The following is a 15755-nucleotide window of genomic DNA, read 5'->3' as shown; positions in this document are numbered from 1 at the left end:
CTGTTGCAAAATTTTAAAAATAAAGTTTGATTACTATTAAAGGCAATTAATATGTAAAATGAAAAATATTGTGTTAAACAAAATTTCTGCATATTCCCTTTTTAATGAACTGCCAATAATTATGGTTTATACATGTTTGCAATATTTCCCGGTTTCATACTGATTTTTTTTAAAAAAGCTTTTGATTACTGTCATTGCAAATAATAAGATACGATGACGAGCCATATATTTAAGTTAGCCTTTGTAGTAACCCTAATAAAACCAACAAATTGAAGAAATATGGAAAAGCAGTTTCCTTACGTGTTATTTTAGTTAACACATTATATCTATAGGACAATTTTTAAGATTTATAGCATTAACATCTTTGATAGAATAAACAGATGAAGTAAATTAAGATGATTGCAGGATTGCTAATTTCTTCTCCTCCAAACCTAACAGTACCAATGACGGTGAAATAAACTTATCAATACCTCCTAAAGTATTTAAACAGTTTTCTTGTAATTTTCTACGTTTCTAAACTGAGCAATCTGTCCAATAGGTGCCAGAGTTAATTGAATTGGGTAATTAACAAAAAGAATTGAGTTAGTCCAGCCAGGAGAGGTATCTCTGAGTGATTGCTCCTATAATTGCACCACGTTTAATGGAGGGAGTCTTTAAATGTATTACTTGTGATCTCTTAACTAAATTAGCCTACAAAGTCGTAGGACACGATTTAAAAAATTTATCTCTATGTATAAAATATAAATCTCTCACCGAAAAATCTCCCATCTTATCAGCTGTGTCCAAGTTCGAAAGTTTTTGACATAATGTTTCATTTAGTGAACATACAAAATTTCAACCTCTCCATAAATCCAAATTAATTATTAATATTATTATTTTTGACAAATAATATCAGTCTAACAGCATGAACATGTTTGAGTATTGTCTGAGTTTGTGTTTTTCTAGTAATGTTCAGATGTGTAGATTTTTGTCGTTTTATATTTTAAGGACTCAAACTTAAAACAGCTGCAATAACTAAAAATGAATAATCATTTTTAAAAAGTTACGAAAATAGTTATCACCTTGAAACACATTTATTTCCCAATAGACTAGATTTCAATCTTGAATTGACGAGTAAAAGGATTTATTAGATATTGAAAGTAGTTGTCAGGAAACAGAGGTTTTTCTTAATTCCCATTTCAATCCATAATTATGCACAAGCCTTTTCTGATTTTGAAGAATGAGTATGAAAATTAATGCTGCACAAACCTAATCGGATTCCATAGTTTTAAGTATAAAGACCTTGATCTTTTGTTATTATCACAGCACTATCTCATGAATCCAGAGAGCTGATTTTTAGTTCAATGAAAACTGTGGGATATAATTTAATCATAAGATGTTAGAACCTTGATATGGTTATTATTATTTCAATAGCATTAAAATGTGTTTACTCCCAGCGTAGTGGGAAACTAAATAGTTACTGAGTGACGATCTAGTTTACTAACCCAGATCGTTATCAAGTAGTTAACAGCGTCCACCCCAGTGAAATGGTAAACTCTGTAACTGTATGCAACTAATAAACTACTTTTTATTCTTTTAGATTTTAATTTTGGGTTGTTTCTGTTTTCACCACGTCAAAAAGCTCATAACACATCTAAAATCTGGAAATGTTTGGGGCTTGCTGTGAAGAGCCATTTCCGATCAAAAAATTGTTAAACTACACATGACTTGACCAGTAAAGTCTTCCGATGACGAGTGAAGAAAGCGGCGCTTTATAGTGATTGGCTGAAGTTTAACTAGTTACTAATCAAGCTATCATCAGATTATGGAGAAGAATCTGTGAAAAAGAAGACGCTGTTTGGTCTAATAAATCGCTTCGAATAATCATAAGTCTAGCCATATTTAGTTTTAAATTTTTTGATTGGATGTGGCTCTCCTGAGCGATGCCGAACAATTGCAAGGTTTGGAGTGTAATACAAATATTACGATGTGGTGCAAACTAGAAAGTAATAGCCTTGTGTCCTGCCACGGAATCTAAACATTTAAGGCTACTACATTTTAAATAATCATTATTTGCATATTCATCCTGAAAGTAAAAATATTGATATAGTGATGATTTTATGCAAATTATAAAATAAATACGACATATTGTGGAGTAATGTATGTTTGGCGTACGTATCAATGTAAATACATTCATTTTCAAACATTCGAAAAACTGACCTAGTCACATATATTTTGCGACTGAAATACCGTTAAAGCATAAAGGCTTACATAGATTAAACGTACCGTTAAGCTTAAGCTCTAGTTTATTACGTGATAAAAATCTAGGTACTTGTGCTGTGAAATGCCTATTTAGTAATGTACTTGATATTTAGTAATGAATTTGTTGTAATGGTTTTATTTATTTCACTTAGGTCAAGAAACTGAAAAATTGTACTGAATTAGTCCTAAGTATCACCGTATTATAAGTGACACCATTTCCAAAATGACAGGATGTAGTGGATGAGTAAGGTTGGAGTAAAGGCCGCCTCCTAATGAGATCCATGGGGAATGATTTTTGGGTATTTAACTCAGCTGACCGTGTCTCCTTGGGTAAAGATAAGTCATCTCTGTACCAGCCTCTCCAGTCATAGGTGGCCCGCCCTTAAGTCTAGGCTAGTAACAGCCCTTACACCCAAGGAAACCCACCAACTCCTACAATTATCTCCTGCAGTAGACTAAAGCTATCTACCAATCTATATACCTTTGAACCTCATTATCTCGACATTTGTGGTTAGTGATCTGCCGCTCTTAGACAAGGTTGCTCAGATTTAATTGACACATCGGCTTTGGCTGCTCCTAGTGAAGTTTAAACTGGAAGGTATAAACCAGCCAGAAATAAACCCTCCTGGAGTTTGTTGTAATAGGCTACTCTACGAATTATTGAAATGATTTAAATTGAATAAATAGACGTGATTTTTATTTTTTTATTTAAGTGTTATTATTAAAGTGATATTATTATAAAACACTTTTATTCAATTGATACATTTATAAACGAAAATATCACAGTAACTAATAATCTTATGAAATACAATTCAATACAATATGAACACCGTACATGTTTCTCAGTGCTTTTCCACGTCTTCAACGCCTGGCAAACAACCTCTCCAGACATCTGGACTTCTTTAATATGAGCTGTAATACCTTCAAGAGAGAATTACGACTAGCTTGTCATGACTTAAAAATCGTCTGATAACTTTTTTCCCATTATTCTTGTTATGTTATTAACTGTTGTTGTTACTCTGTTATTGTTTTTGCTTGTATTTTGTTATATATTTATAATTACGACTGTGCCTCTTGGCTATATATTTACATTTATTGCATGCATTTGGTTTTTTCTCTGTTTGTATTTATATACTGTATTTTTTACTCTTGTTATTAATTTACAGTCTTTTCTCCATTGTTATTTACTTTATATAGTTAATTTGCACTGTTATTATTTATTATTTTATTTATTCATATGTCACGTCTTAGACAGTAATGTACATGGATTTAAGTAAAATATTTTTCTCATTTCTTATTTACCACTATCACTAATTTGTATTTGTCACTCTTGTTATTCATTTATAGTTTAGTTTTCATTGTTATTTATTATTTTTATAGTTTACTTGCTCTGTTATTATTTATCTTTTTTATTTATTCATATAATTTCACATATTATACAGTAGTGTATTTACGTTAAATACGTTTCCCATTTATTATTTACTGCTATCAATAATATTTATTATAATTTATACATTTCTTATTTATTGTTAATTATGCCTAGATTTGATTTAGAGCCCAGTTACATGTTTGGTTTGGCCCTTTTCTTTTAAGTATTATTTAATTATTACTTAGTCATCTTATCATAAATTTATAAATGTAAATTGGTTTTTGACCGTTGAAAGGAAATAAATAAATAAACACCAGCAAGGATCTGAAAGCTGTACAGCATTGTATGTCCCACAGGACAGGAGACGTGATGAAGACTCGTGTAATTAGCCGTGCTGCCAGCTTCTAGACACCAGAGAAATCTCACAGTAAAAAGTCTCATTATCCCCTAAGAATTTTTACAGAAGAGAATTCTAATATTCTTAGTTCTCCGCATGTGGCAACGCGACGGTCGTAGTTAACATGTATTTAACAAAACGCTTACTTTTTGTTTGTATAAAAATGAGTTTTATTGTTGGTTATTAGTTTTATATTAAAATAAAACTTTTTATATCACTTAATTTGTTTAGCTTCAGCGAAAAATCGCACTCGTGGGGCTGAAATAATTGTACTTATCTCTGTTTGTCTGCCTGTCTACACACCTAACAACGATATGTAGAAAACGAACTGACGTCTAGACTTTTCATGAAGTTTTTTCATATATTAGCAACAATGAGTTTGATGATGGTGCTTGTTACTCAAAGCAATTTGGCTAAGTGTTAGCAAATATATTTTTACATTGATCTTTCGATTAACAATGATGGCAACAAGTTAATATCACAGTAAGCTTTGGAGCAAACTAAATATAAGCATATGAGATTTTAACATGTGAAATTGTTATTCATGGAGAAAAGAGGAAAACGGTGTAGAGTAAAAAATGTTCAAGGTCGGTGACTTTATATTCGATTTCAGTGCGCTCTTGCGTTGTTGCACCGTACCTTGGTCACATGAACTTTTATTATTTTAAAACTGCTTTGAAACGTGCTTGAAAAAAATTTTAAATTCATTATGTGGCAAGATTTATTTGGAAAATATTTCATCAGCATCTTTACATTTTGAATCAATCTTCATTTCTACATAGGGAAGAATTTGGCTGTGCATCATTGAAGGCTGACACAATTTCTCGTTTGTCTGCCAGAGAAATGTAAAAATTTCCGTTATTATTGCTAGTCTGTCTATTGACACACTGAAATGGGCTATAGATTTGAAATTTTGCAATAAAAATCAGCAAAGCCTGTTACGCGATACGTGGTGTGGAGTAATGCTACCATATTATAACTGCAGACATAGAAAAGGAAAATGTGTTATGGAATTTTAACAAATATGATGTGTTATTTGAGTCAGTTAAGCAAAGGATTGAAAGGAGTAGCTGGACAGTAATTGCAATAATTGGGGTTTTTAATAGTTCAGTGAATATACCGAGATTTGTTATAACATATAATAAGGATATCAAACATATATAATGAGACAAGTTGTAAAGAACACTTTTATGGAATGAGTGAGATCATCTTTCACCCTGTATCACTTTATAGTCATGTAATGTGGCTCTGTCACACTATAGAATTCTGATCACATTAAAAATGAATTTTCTTGCTTAGACTTAATGTGATTTTCTAAAAGTATTTAGGGCAAACAAGATTTGGATGAGTATTTCTTTGGCTATCCAGCTGTAAAAAAGGAAAAGAAAAATTTAAAATGTTTTTATAATAAACAATATACACCACACTACGTTTTACAGTAAAAGGCTTCACTTCTCAGTAACGTACAATAAAACAGAGAGAGTATGCATGTAACACTTCAACTCTATTGCTCATTTAATTACGTTATATGTGTTACTATGTCACATGTTAAAATCCCATATGATTGTACTCAGTTTGTTTACTATCACGTGGTTATGTGCACGGGCTGTGCGGTGAAGGCAGCATGAACATGTTCTCTTGTAAAACTGTTTCAGCCCACAACGAGATAACATCTCAGATGTTATCAGTATACCCCTCAACGTTTTTATTTCAAAACGCCTTCATTGCATATTTATTATATACTCTGAGCGGCTTATCTCTAGTTGTGAAAAAATATAATCTGTTACCATTCAGATATTTTTTAGTGATTATTATATCAAATTAATTATCGTCTCATGAAACATGGTCACGTGGCTTAGGAATTTGTTTATATTACAAAACAAAGACTCGACCAGTCCTATTAACTCACAAATGGTTACAGATGCCTTGGATGTATGTCTTCTTCGGTTATGTGCTCTATTTGGGTAACACACCGCAAGGAGCGCTAGTAACGATTGGCCTCGTTTCTGATTGGCCAATATCTATACTGGAGTATAATTATCACAATGTTGGCTATCAAAATAGATTTATGTGGTTATATATATTAGTTAGGTTCTTTATAATTATTACTTTGAATTACAACTATTATCACGATTTATCCACATTGCCATATGTATTCATGTTTAAGTTGATTTATTAAAAACTTTAATTGTAACAGCCGCAGACTCAGTTTCCTTAGTTTCTTTTAATTTATTAACACATTTCCTATTGCATGGCAATTGATGTTGTGTTTCTAATATATTGCAATCTAAATCAGTTGAAGAGTTGGAAATATTTAAAAAATAACACTGATAAAATTATTGTTATTTTTTGGTAATGCCAATATGATATTAATAAATTTGAAATTGAAAATGCCACGTATAATGTACGAAAATCATGCCCAGTGAGCTAAGTACTATAACGCTAAGGCCCAGTACTACAACGCTAGAGTGTGCTGAAATCAAACATTGCATTTCAATTCTATTATTTTTTTTTTTAATTAATGGTCTTTGGTGAGTTAACTCAGTAATTGGAACGCATGAACATCATAACTGCAACGGCTTTGGAGTCACAAAATCAATCTACCTCATCTACTTGTCCAAATGGCCATATTTATTACTAATAATATTTTGAAACTCTACCAATAATAAATATCGGGTTAGTAGAGTAGGTGACTGTATGGACAACGATTTCTCAGATAATTATAATATAAGTACTTAAGATTCAACAATAAAGTATAATTTATTATATTGTTCACGTTTAGTTTTCTCTTTCAAACAGTTTTGACATACTTCCTAGGAAATCCTCGGTTGTATGTGGAATAATATAATTTTATTTTAACATTTTATATTTATTATTTTATATATATAATAAATATTTTATAATTTTTATTTTTTTAAATTGTAAGATTTATTGTTCTTATCACTTGTATATTATTGCATTTATGTAGTGACCTATGTTTAATAACTATATAACGCTAACATCTGGAAAGGTTAGTCAAAATGATATTTTACAAGTGGTTTCGTGCTGGCTCTCATGTAAAATATATGTATGACCAATGATGAGAACAAAAATTATATACAATATAATAAAAATCCAAATTATATAAACTATAACATTTATATTTGTGTTTATTTATGTGAGCTGATAAACATTAGTAATTTGCACATTCAAATTTAGAGTACTGGCCACTTAAGCACTAACTTTACTTTTTCTTTCCAAAATCCTTCATATTTAGAGGTTACGGTGGCTTGCAAAATATATGCTCATTTTACGATTCTAGTTATGGGAGTTCTCCACCAAATAAAATTTTTATTTATTTTGATAGAGTCATATTAGTCATATATATATTAAAATTATATATTTATTTATTCAATTTAGACTTGCTTATGTTATTGTTGCTAATTTATGTACAGTAATTGATAAAATACTAGTTTGTTTTAATGTTTTATCTCATATTAATTATTATATTTCTTGTAACATTTCTACTATTTTTAAGTGTGAAGAAGGGATTAAGTCCTTGTCCTAGATACAGGATTATTCTCTCACCTTTAAACTGAACAAATTAATTGCTCAGTTTTAAAATTGTTAAGCATCATACTAGAACTCTAAACCTCTTAATATATTCTTAATAAAAAGAGAATAATATTAGTAATGCAAGTGTACCAGGCTAATGCTCATATTTACTTCTACTGCGTAACGAGGAAAATTTTTCCATCCATCAGTTGGCCAGTCTGTCAAACGTCAATTAACATCCATGTCTAGAGTTACAACTGACATTTGATTGATGTAAATTGGCCTCAGTGGCGGGGGTTTGTTTGCTACTCTATATTTCCCATACATTTTTAACAAGTTTTGTGCAGAATTATTCACAAGCAGGTACATACGGAATGTCTGATTGCGTAGCCTCAAGATTCAATAATATATTTGAAACGTTTTAAATGAAAAATTCAGCTTAAATATCAATTACATTATGCTGTCATATAAAACATTAGTGATTCTACTCAAAATATAAGTAATGAACAAAAGCGTGACTGGCAGCTGTAAAAATGTGTCTCATAAAAAGAAATATGTTGTTAAATAATTAATGTAGATATCATATCAATATAAATTGGTGTTTCTAAAGGAGTTTACAAAAATCAAAAAAGCACTGTAGACGCAAGAACAAAACCATTTAAAGAACGTAATGTTAAGCTCCAGTTCATACTGTGGTAAGGTAAATATATTACTTTGGAAGTAAATTTAAACGGTAGGAATAGACATTTTTTACCGATTTTTTTTATCAAAGATTGTGTCAAATAATCTTACATTTGTATGTATATATATCTTCTTGGTTGAAACAGTACTATTGGAAAACTATACTTTGACGTAAAAGACGCAATTTATTCAAACCACAAATATATGCTCCTACACGTACAAAACCTGTAGTAGAAAGACAACGCCCTTCAATCTTAAAAACTGCTTGCGATGCCGCGAGTAACTACTAGTCTTAAATAAACCCATTTCTTATATTCAATTATCAGTGTATTCTTGTATTCATTTAAACAACAAATATATCTTTAAATATAACTCAAGACCAGTGAAAAAGTACAAACGTACACAGTTTTTAATATTGCGGTTATGTTACACTAAATACAGAGCGAATGAATTTTACTTATAGACCTGCTATCACACCATGAATTTTACTTATAAACCTGCTATCACACCAACATGTTTGCAATATTAAAAAACAAAAACGCATAAAACTATTCTATCCTGGTAGATACCTACAGGCGTAGTGAGTACTTGCATTACTTTCGCACAAATAGGTGTATAGAACAAAACATCGTGTAAACATTGATTAACCCTTTTCCGGGCCAGGCGGCAATATATTGCCGCCATAGATCGCGTCTGAAAAGTGCCAGGCGGTAATATATTGCCGGCGGTGACATACGCGAAAAGCGCCAGGTGGCAGTATATAGTCGCCTTGATATTCGTCGTTTTCTTAAATAAATACGACGTCAAATGATTAAAGTTTTATGTTATTTTATTCCCTGGTATATTTGTAGATAATTAATATGAATACCATTTTTATTTTGGAGGTCTATGCATTTTTATTTCGTAATAATTGTCACGTAACATTATCAGCTGATCTATTGTTGTTAATTCTTTATGCTTTAGTGTAATCGTATTATTGTATGCTGGATTCTTCTTCATTTATCATATTTTATTTTGTGGTTGTAAATATTAGTAGTGTTAGTAGTTACGTGCTTAGCTATTGTGTGTAGTAAGTTACAATGACTGTCAATTTGCGATCTCACGGGAGTGAAATTCTAAGTAGCATATTTGTAAATAGAAAAAGTGTAAATAAATTTCAAATAAAATTGTGTAAATATTTCTTGGTTTTAACTGTATTGAAACTGTTTATGGATCCTACAATCATCTGTTTACCGGTACATCCATAATGTGAATATTTATTTTAAGTTTCTTGCAGTGTAAGAGTCAGTTGCTTTATCACTTGTTGCGAAGTACAATTATGCGTATTATACAAAATGTGTCATAAAAAATTAGTTTATGAGAGAATTAACACAAAATTTTGTATGATTGTTCCTTTCTAAATGTACAATATAATAAAATAGCTTCCCACGGTAAAATTATTTTTCCTTTTTTAGTTATTTACAAGAAAAATAAAAAAAAAATAAAATTGTTTAATGTAATCTATTAAAACATTATTTTTTTAAATTTTAAACTACTTAAAACTACATCTATATATTGTTTTGTTGATATTATATATCTATACGAGTAATTTGGCACAACTTTTAGGTCATTCTCTAATTTTTATGAAAAGTTATAAATTTTAATATAAGAGACTGCAAAATCGCCAATTTTAGCCTGGCACTTTTGACTAGTCACAAGTGGATACAATATGTGAAAAGATTTTGCAACATCTCATATTTGGTCCTGGCCCTGAAAGGGTTAAGATAGGTATAGTATTGTTTAATATATGTTAAACATGTTCGACATGGGAGTGCCGATGACCGAGCGGTCTAAGATGTTCGACTTTGAGTCTGAGTTAGAGATAGCGCAGGTTCGAATCCTGTCTGTGACCCTTGCACATTTTATCAGTATCATCGACCTTGTACTGCATCGACTCCCTCCCTTATTCTGTTTGATAAGATCCTCGCACAGGCCAGTGGCCCATGAGGACGGGCAGAATAAGGCATAAAAGAAGATCGGCTTCTCCTTAAAAAAAATTTATATATATATATATATATATATATATATATATATATATATATATATATATATATATATTCAGCATGATATAAAGTAACATTGAAATATAAAAAGAAAACAAATATATTTATTCTATTTGTACATTTCTACATTAAATTGTAACACTAAGTAATAACGATATGAACTATAACCATATCAAATACTCAAAATATGGCAGACAGTAATGATCTGTACACTACTATACGTCCCCTAAGACAGGAGACATGATATAGACTTTAATTAGTTGTGCTGTCAGCTTCTAGACACCAGGGAAATCTCACAGTAAAAAGTCTCATTAACGCCAAAGAACAATTAACGGAAGAATCTTCTTATCTGTACACCACATTACGCTGTATTATGACGATGGCTTAGTTACCAGATGTTTGAAAAGTTCTATAAGAAATCCTTTCTTGAAATCTTCTTTGGAATATGTATAAAACTTGTTTTCGTCACTCTGTATAGTAATAGGCTACTTTCAACACAGCTGAGGTCTGCAAAAGTCATTGATTCTCTTGTAGCTAAGTCTGATTTTCCGTCTCCCAAACGTTACTTTCCCTATGTAAACAATTCTTTCTCTATGTAAACATTTTTCCCTTCGAAAATGTAATTCCGGTATTTGTTTTGACTCTCCTATGTTTAAACTGGCAATTATATGAACAAAATGAATTGTAATAAAGTTGTCACGTTTACTTATGGAATAATAATTAGTAGGATATGAAATGTCAGATAATATTGTGAAACAATTAGTGTTTTTGTTGGCATCATTATGAACTAAATTGTTTTATACCGATCACGAAAGTTTTTTTGCGGGGCTTGGTAGCATTTCCACGCTTGATTTCGGCTCGCGCGTATGGTCACTTTTTTACGTTTGTTTTTAGTTAACAAAGTATCCAAAATATTCGTTTTTCACAAATTTTCCTCCTATTTTCTTTTAAAGGTTCATTAATGTTATAAACTATTATTAATAAACTAGTATTATTAATTGTTCTAAATTGGGAAGTTACTTAGTAGCTTTTCTTTTTATCTTCTCTTTACGTTCTAGCATTAATGATTTCTCCATTCAACATTCAGAATGAAAACTGTTATAGGACTTACAGATAATTAATGAACAAAAGGGTCTAATAGAGTAATTAATATCTATTAATCTATCTCTATCCAGTAAAAATGTACTATCAGTTAGTCAGCTATGTCCGTCGTGGGCACCTGAGCTTATCAGGAACATATCAGACGCGATCACAATATCAGACCTGGTATCGTGATGTACATGTCAGTATAGTTATACTGTATATTACATTGCAAGTGATGATAATGTATGTAGGATGTAGTAGTGAACTGGCAGGTACGTATAATGGAGATATCAGTTACTAGCATGGTCGTGTACAACTGATGTTAACTGGAATCAATCTGACGCGATCACTAATAGAGACATGGCTCTGTTAACGTGATGTACATTTCAGGATAGTTATACATTAACTTACAGTGCACGTACAGATAATGAATGTAGATGAACTGGCAGGTACGTTTAATGGAGATATCAGTTACTAGCATGGTCGTGTACAACTGATGTTAACTGGAATCAATCTGACGCGATCACTAATAGAGACATGGCTCTGTTAACGTGATGTACATTTCAGGATAGTTATACATTAACTTACAGTGCACGTACAGATAATGAATGTAGATGAACTGGCAGGTACGTTTAATGGAGATATCAGTTACTAGCATGGTCGTGTACAACTGATGTTAACTGGAATCAATCTGACGCGATCACTAATAGAGACATGGCTCTGTTAACGTGATGTACATTTCAGGATAGTTATACAGTAACTTACAGTGCACGTACAGATAATGAATGTAGATTAACTGGCAGGTACGTATAATGGAGATATCAGTTACTAGCATAGTCGTGTACAACTGATGTTATCTGGAATCAATCTGACGCGATCACTAATGGAGACATGGCTCTGTTAACGTGATGTACATTTCAGGATAGTTATACATTATCTTACAGTGCACCTACAAATAATTAATGGAGATGAACTCGCAGGTACAACATTATAGTGGAGCTATTAGTTACAATGTTAGTCATGTATAAGTGAGCTTATCAAGAACACGTCAGCCGCGATCACAGTACAGCATGGTAGTATTATGTACATTTCAAAACGTACATATATATACATGACCTTAAATTGCACATTGAGATGATGGGTGGAAGAAGTACTACTGAATTGGCAGGTTAATCCATGCCATAATGTGTTTTGCGAAGCATTTATCCTCTGCAGGGTAATTTTGAACACGTGAACGTTTTGAGCTTCGAATCCTCTTAACCACGTAAATACGGGTTGTAATCTACACCCACACACACACACACACACACACACACACACACACACACACACACACACACACACACACACACACACACACACACACACACACACACACACATAGCAGAAAATATTACCAATACCATATTAAAAAGAAAGATGTTAGTAAATTCATTTACTCGTATTTATGTTCATAAACATATACTATATATATATATATATATATATATATATATATATATATATATATATATATATGATTTATTCGTAGCTTTAAAATGGTGGAGCGTTCACCTACGTAATGCATGGGGTTCGTTTTATTAATGATGCGTGATGCAGCGTTAGGGCGTATCTCTTGTATAAAATATGTATAATGCATTCCCGTTATGTATTTAGAGAATTGAACACTTCGTGTATAATAAATGATGCTATCCTTTAAATAAATAACTTTAAATATTATGTGTCTAACTAAATAAACTTTCCTTTACTTAAATGTATATCATATCTTTATTAAGTTTATGAATCATGATCTGGATGAATCAGAATCATGCCATTGGGTAAAATATAAAAAATTTAATATTTTTAATACTTTATCAGTGTAACTATAATTTTAAATTCAAAATATATAATCAATGAGTTCTGACGTTATCAACAACTGCGTGACTATCTTCAATTTTCTTCAAACGATTGCACAACTTTTGATTTATTGCTTCAACTGGAGTCGCACAACAACAACCAGTTATGTTATCATTGGCTAGGAATATGCCAGCAAAACATCTGGATAATGCAACTTTAATGGCAGTTGTATAAAAGCTTACTCGCTGAAGAAAATAGGATTGTTACGTCATTATCAATACGAATATAGTATTGTATGTACTTTATTCCCAGTTTTTATTATGAAATGGTGTAACACGTCGATAAGAAAGGTACTGTTGATCAAAAATGTATTGTTATTTAATGATGGTTACATGTTATTATTGATCGTGCACTGCAAGTTCGCTAATTTGATCGAACCCTAGTTCGAGAGCAGATTTGTTCCTGAGTATTTTGTTCCTCGTTTCCACGCATTGGTTAAATAATATGGATCTTTATAAATAGTATCAGATATCAGGCTCAGAAAATATTTTATCTACTCGTCACTTTTAATATTATATTGTACCTCCTGTTCTTATACAGCACGCGAAAAATCCATAAGTAGCCCAAAATAATTCAAAATACCTTAGAATTTCAAATAATTCTATGCTTGATTGGAAATATTAAGTAGTGATAATATAAATAAGACATAAGCATATAATAGCGTAATCTTATACAATAAAGTGTAAAATTCTTAGCTCAAAATTGCGTTATCAAATCAAAGATTTCTTCATTATATTACAATGAAGAAATTCAAGAAACTATCAAAATTCTATACTTCTATACTAAACGTGAATTTTTGTACAGCGATATTGTAAGTGAAATCGTACATTTATAATATACATTTTCACAATTTACGTCCCAATAAACTTTTTCTATTAAAAAAGAATTCCTCATAATTATGTTGCAGTTATTCATTAATAATTTTCTCTTATGTGTTCCAAATATGTGTGTTTAGCATTGGAACAGTTTTTGGATTAGCCCATATATTATCTTACTTGGAGGGATGATAATTCTAATACACACAGCATTTAAAGTATAATTTACTCAGAGTGATTTTATCCTATAAACTTATTAAAATATTGTGTGTAATATGATTTATCCAGAAAAAGTTAATTCAAATTATTATTTAGCTGATCTTACATTTGTGGATAAAAATTCAAAAAAAACCTAACAACTTCATTTGTTTATAAGAAATGTAAGTCAGATTTCAATCACTTATAAACCTGCTTTCCTTGCTTTCAATTGTTTTACTAAAACTGATTACTACAATTTAACTACGTGGATTCACAAGTTAAGAGCCTTAACAACTCACACATACACACAACCTTTGGTCGAGTAAGCTATATTCCTTCTTCAAAGTATACAGTAGATCCTCAAAGGCGTCTTCTATCTAAATGATATACACATAACACACAATAACTGTATAGAACATATGTCAGCAGCACAGAGGCAGTACTACTTGTTGAGGTCGTCAAAGCACTAGCCTTTACTTCGACTTCACAGAAATCGGTCAACTGGAAAGATTGTACTTTGCATGTACATTTGTTTGGTGACAAAAATATTTGCCAGCCTTTTAATGCAAAACCTCTAACCGTTATAAAATATGAATATACAATTTAGCAAATTTATTTATCAATTTCCGACATTTCAGGTAGGAAATTTGAGCGTTTGTTATAGTTTGAAATACAGTTTACAAGTATCCCCCTACAAAACAATAACCACAATTTATGACATCTGCGATAAGAATTCGATTAATCACTATCGATTCAGTTAGGGCTTTTCATTTTAGATATTGTACTGTACACTGCCAAGGCTGCCACAATTAGGAAGTTTCTTCACGACTGTCCCGGACTTTGGCATCCATTCAGGATTTTTAAAACAAGGGATTTACTGTAAATTTTTGATGGAACAGTGAACATCGTTAGGATATTTAGGAATAAATCTCTTTCTCTTATTCCAAACACAGGTTTATGGCATAGGTTAGGAGTTCGTATCAACATTTTTAATGCTTCGCAACCCCACGGTCACAATCCATTTTAAACATGACTATAGCGAGCTGACCTTAAGAAGATCGAAATTTAGTAACCATTGACTGTTATAAAATCCCTTCTATATCAAAATAATCATAATATGAGAATTACAGCAAACTTTTTCAATCAAGAATTGATTAAAGTTTTGCATTTGTCATGTTAGTGCCTTCTTTGAAATGGTTTTGAAGTTATCACTTGAATAATCACTGAATAATCATATAATTATTAATACAGTAATAGGACTCACGTCACTAAATCACACACTTTAATGTACTGTATTAATGTAGAATGCCCTACGAAGAACATACAATACCAGTATTTCTTTTAATAAGTATAAAACTTGCATTAAGAAAACTCCTAGCGGTAGGTAGACCACACAAAACATTGCAGTCAAGATGAAACTGTGTCTTCAGAGACGTCACTGGTTATAATGAAACTTTTTGCAAGAATATGCCCCAAGAGAGCAAAAGCTGAATGTATAA

The sequence above is a fragment of the Homalodisca vitripennis genome, chromosome 1, assembly GCF_021130785.1.
Source record: "Homalodisca vitripennis isolate AUS2020 chromosome 1, UT_GWSS_2.1, whole genome shotgun sequence".
Taxonomy (NCBI): Eukaryota; Metazoa; Arthropoda; class Insecta; order Hemiptera; family Cicadellidae; genus Homalodisca; species Homalodisca vitripennis.
Note: the sequence above shows the minus strand (reverse complement) of the source record.